We start from the raw sequence: 5,358 nt of genomic DNA, 5'->3' as shown, positions 1-5,358 counted from the left end.
ATCGGAAGTCTTTTAGCCTGTAGCAAACCCACCGTTAGTAAACAGGCAAAAGAGAACCTTACGGTTGTTCGCCAAGTGTTTGCAGCAGCATTATTTGTAATATCCCCAAATTGAAAACAGCCTAAATATCCATCAATAGTAGATGACTGATAATAAACAAATTATGGTATATTCCCAAAATATAACACTAAATCGCCATGAAAATTAACTCACTAGGGCTACCTATAACAATATGCATGAATCTCACAGAATTTTGTTAAAATAGAGTCCTAACACAGATAAATATAGATTTTTTTATTCCATTTTATAAAAGTTAGCAAAATTGATCTATGTAGATAGGAGTCAAGATAATTCTTAACATGGAGGAGGAAGGCTAGAGATAATTGAGTGAGGACATCAGAGCGACTTCTAAGGTCCTAGTAATATTCTATTTCTTAATCTAGGCCGATATGGGAAAGGCTAGAAATGAATTTTTATTCATAATCTTTATTTTTCACTCCTCTCTCTGAGCCCTTTGTCATATGACTTTAGAGTTTCTCTGATAAAGGCAGAATCTAGCTCCCTATATGACCTGTTTTGGTTAATAGAATGAGGCAGAAATGAAGGTATGTCTGTTCAAAGCCTAGGCTTCAAAGGCCCTTATACATTTTTTTTTATTTCATTTTAAATTTTTGTGGGTACATACTAGATGTTTAAATATCTCATGAGGTATGTGAGATGTGTTGATAGAGGCAGGCAGTGTATAATAATCACATTATGGGAAATGAGGTATGCATCTCCTTAAGCATTTATTTTCTGTGTTACAAAAGTCTGCAATGCTTCACGAATTTGTGCAGAGGCTATGCTAATCTCTGTATCATTTCAATTTTAGTGTATATGCTGCTGAAGTAAGCACCCTCATGCATTTCTATCTGCTTTTTAGCATTTCTGCAATCACTGTGAATAGAACATGTCTGCGTTAGCCTCCCAAAAGGAGGATGGATGGGCTGTAGAGGAGAGACATACCAGATGTCTTACTTTGGTTGTGTTGTTATAACAAAATACTTTAAACTAGCTAATTTATAGAGAACAGAAACGTATTTTTCATGGAGGCTGGAACCCATGATCAAGGCACCAGCAGGTTCAGATCTAGTAACGGCCCAATCTCTGCTTCCAAGTTGGTGCCTCGTTGCTGCATCCTCTGAAGAAGAGGAAGGTTGTGTCCTCACCAAGCAGAAGAGGTGGAAGGCACAGAAGGGCAAAAGAGAGAGGGGCAAACTCCCTCCACTGAGTCCTTGCATAATGACATTAATCCATTCATGAGGGCAGAACCCTCATGACCTAAACTCCTCCCCAAAGACCCATCCTCTCAATACTTGCCTTGAGGATTATGTTTCCAACACACAAAGTTTAGGGGATACACTCAGACCATAACACCAGGTAAGCTGCCCCAGCCAAATGCAGCCTAGAGCGAGTCCCTGTTGGTATTTGCAAATGCACAAGTAAGCAGCTAACTGCAAACACAGGAGTAACGCTAGACACGTGGGCTCTGCTCTTGGCTGGATTCGGCAGGTTTCCTTTAGACGGGAGAGTTCTGTTTCACGTGGTTTTCGTTCTCTCCCACAGACTGATAGGCTAGACCAGGTGTGTCTTTCTCATGACGATGGCATCAGCTCATGTAGAACAGCATTTTACACAAGGTCTCTTGGATTCTTGACTTGGAACTAGCTCTCCATAAGTTCTGCTTTATTCCATTAGTCAAAGCAAGTTAGTTAGATGACCAAACCCCAAATGAAGGGACAGAGAAATGTCCTTTTTTGTGGAAAAAACTGCAAAATCTCAAGGCAATAGCTTTAATCAGAGGAATTGTGAAGTATTGGAGCCATTAACACAATCTTTGACTCCTAGAAGGATATCACACAGTAAATAAGTAATTACAGCATAATTCATTCATTAAAATTATAGTAAGTATTATGATGAAGAAATACTGCATGGTAAGCTCTACATGGAAAACAAAAGAGAAAACAAATACATTGTTAAGCGTTTCTATTTCAAGATTACAATCCTGGATAATTATAATATTGACTATCACATCTCCATAAGAGGAGCTATTTAATAATGCACATGATATCTCATCTGTATTTTGTTAAATGCATAAAACTGACATTAAGAAACAAAACTAATATCCTAGCTATGTAAAAATCTCTGATTGTTTTTCTATTTAATTTTGAGAGCTAAACAAGCCAGGCTATTTCCTTCTATCTCCGATGACTTTGCACAGAACTTTTACACCATTTGGGATTCCATACTATGTGGTTTTATATCTTTAGGTTTGAGGAACATATATATTGAGAGATTATGAGGGAGTGAGGTAGGGAATTATTAGGGAAAAAATTTGTCCTCAAAGTGTTAGCTTTGCAAAGAAAGAAAAATGCACCAGCATTTATACTTTCCTGGGTATCTCGTTCAGGGCCCTTCTCATTATTCTACTGTCCACTCCTGACCCCCTCTGCAGGACGAGGAAGGAGTATCTCATTTGTCCACGTAATCGGTTGGTGTTTCAAAAGCTCTCTTTTCTCCCTTGACTGCCTTCAAGCAGAGTAAATTCTTCTCTTTTTCCTCTTCAAGTGTAATAAATCTTTGGGGATCTATCCTCTCTTACAATAGGGTGGAAAGATGAGGAAGAAGCTGCTGTTTTGAAGTTTTATCTGCATCTAGGTAGGCAAACTCAAATAAGAGTGGGATAAGCAAAATATCCCTGAGGTATTTTCCGATCTAGTTTTACCAATAATGTATACTTAGATTCTGATTTGGCTTCTTCTGGCTGCTGTTAGTCGATTGGATTTAAGACGGCTGCAAATTCTTTGACATTCCTTCCATTGAGAGTGGGGTCTATACCCCCTGCCCTATAAATTCAGTGAGGAAGTGATGCTATGTAACTTCCAAGGCTAGGCATACAATTTCCATGCAGCTTTTACCTTGTTCTCCTAGGACAATCACTTTCCAGGTGCTTCCTCTTGGGTATCTCAGAATCCAGCTGCCATGAGAAGAGAAACCTAAACCACCTAGGGAGGCCCTGTGTGGGTATCCGGCTTACAGTCCCAGCTGAGGAAGATTAAATCAGGCACCACACAAGGAAGTGAAAGAGGCACCAAAATCATAGACCAGAGACCAGTCATTTTTGTTGGACACTGTCTGAATTCCTGATCCACAGAAGCAATTAATTAATATAATCAAATGGTGTTTTTTTTTTTCAGGCCACTAAATTAGGGCGCATTTGTTATATAGCAATAATGACTGGTACATTTGAGAAAAGAGCATGGATGAGGGACAACCATACATCCGTGCAACAGATGAATCATACAAAGGAAAAGGACAATTCTTGGGAAAGAGAACTCTCAGAAATGTCAATCTGTTTCAGGAGTTCAAGCCTCATCAGGATCCAACTGGCCAGAATCGGTTGCTTCCAGTTAAGCCCCTAATATTCAAAGGCAACTATTAGCGCAAGTCTGAAATGGTTTTGGGAATGTGATTTTAGAATGACCGAGGCCAGACTGTAATCACTAGAAACACGAGTATCATCCACCTGGTCAGCTCCATGCCTGCGCCCCGGAATGATGGGAATATATGTGTATGCAGCCTTAATTACAGAAAATTTAAAAATAGTTGTGTGTGTGTGTGTCGGTGGGTGGGTGGGTGTACTACCTTAGAGAAAAAGACAAATGACAAGAAAACAAATTTATATTTTGAGTTTGAGTTTAGTCATAATACATACTCATCTTCAGATATTCTTTAGATACACACACACACACACACACACATATACAATCACACACATACATATCTCCCAGATTTAGAGCAAACCTTCATCACCTCTTCTATTGTCTTCATTTTTACCTATATTTCTAACTATGAAATTACTATTTATTTGAATTGAAGATCCTAAGATAATTGAATATTTATTTTCTCTAGTACGTGTCAAGTATGTTAAGAATTTAAAATTTCGGTAATAAGGATGAGACAAACAGACAAAAACCTTTAAAATAATTTAATAGCTGAGGTCATCAAAACTGTACTATTCCCAGAATTTAATGATCCAAGTTTTTTGTCCCTCTTTCAATATTGCAGAATGGTTACAAAATTTATTTTGGAATTTTAGTGTAAAATTTACGCTATTTTAGTGCCTAATTCACATCCTTGGGAGAACAAATTAGTTTACCTTTGTACTGGTTTAGACTCAGTTTCAAATTACAGGTACTCACAGGCACTAGCTTAAGCAATATGGAGTATTTATTACAATGATGCTAGAATATCTCATAGAATTGAAGGGTAGGCATAAATTTAGTTCTCTGGAATTGCCTGAAAACAGGAACTAGGAAGTTTTATGCTCTCTTTGTGTGTGTTTCAATTTCCTCCTTCTCAAGGATCAGCTGATTCCAGTTTTCCTGACCACACAGCCAAACAACACTAACAACAACAAAACATGGCTGCTGATGAACCCCCGGTTGACATGTTGCTCCCTGGAGCAGACTTCTCTTTTTCAGTCTCAACTTCAAATTCCTAGGGATTGAACCATGAATAGCTTAGGCTAAGTCACCGTCTTTGGGGGATGGACTCCGATGGCCCTGCCCTGTCAGGCCTGGTGAGAGGACAGGGCCATGCTGCACAAAACAGCTTCCCGGACTGACTACTGCCCTCCTGTGGTGAAACGGGGGAAGCCGCTCCCAAATAAGGGTGGTATGAAAAGACTAGTCAGAGGGAGCTCCCATGAGAAATCAATAATGAATGCAAATTCTGTATTTTGAAATTCCAAAATGAATTAATAGGGAGACCAATGAGTTAAAAAGTCTTGCTTTGCCACCTAATGTGCTTTCCATGTTGGAATGCTATGCAAGGCATCTGCCAGTTACATTAATCCCTTCCAGGAGCCTCCACATAACAACCAGGTCTATATCTATCTAGTCAAGTTCTGTTCCCTTTGCATTGGCTATGCAGTTGATTTACAAGGGATTCCTCCCCAGCACAGTCTAAGGGGATCAAGGGGAGAACCCCACATACCAGCGACACACTATGCTGGATTGTGCCGGTTAACTCATCAATGCATTCTTTTCCAGATGAGTTTGAGTTGAAATCGGTTACCTTGACATTAGAGTCAGTGCAGGTGCAGCAGGCTGTACAGTAATAGCTGGACATCAGATAGGTAAAATGATTTCCATAGAGCCCAGATAACACCTGTTTTAGCAGAAATGACCGGTACTGCTGCTTCTGATTCAGCACATCCAGACCAATAGAGCTGGGGTTGTATGAGTACTGTAAGAAATGGACATTTCAGGCCCCAAGTGGCTTCTAAGGCCTGCTCTTATATTTCCTTATTTACCA

General features: G+C 39.4%; 1 pseudogene; it reads right to left on the bottom strand.

Moving 5' to 3' along the window:
- Nucleotides 1-804: 804 nt before the first annotated feature.
- LOC126949467 (uncharacterized) lies at nucleotides 805-895 on the bottom strand (annotated as a pseudogene).
- Nucleotides 896-5,358: the final 4,463 nt, after the last annotated feature.

Source organism: Macaca thibetana, chromosome 2, assembly GCF_024542745.1.
Source record: "Macaca thibetana thibetana isolate TM-01 chromosome 2, ASM2454274v1, whole genome shotgun sequence".
In the NCBI taxonomy this organism is placed as follows: domain Eukaryota; kingdom Metazoa; phylum Chordata; class Mammalia; order Primates; family Cercopithecidae; genus Macaca; species Macaca thibetana.
Note: the sequence above shows the minus strand (reverse complement) of the source record. Positions and strands in the feature narration are given on the sequence as shown.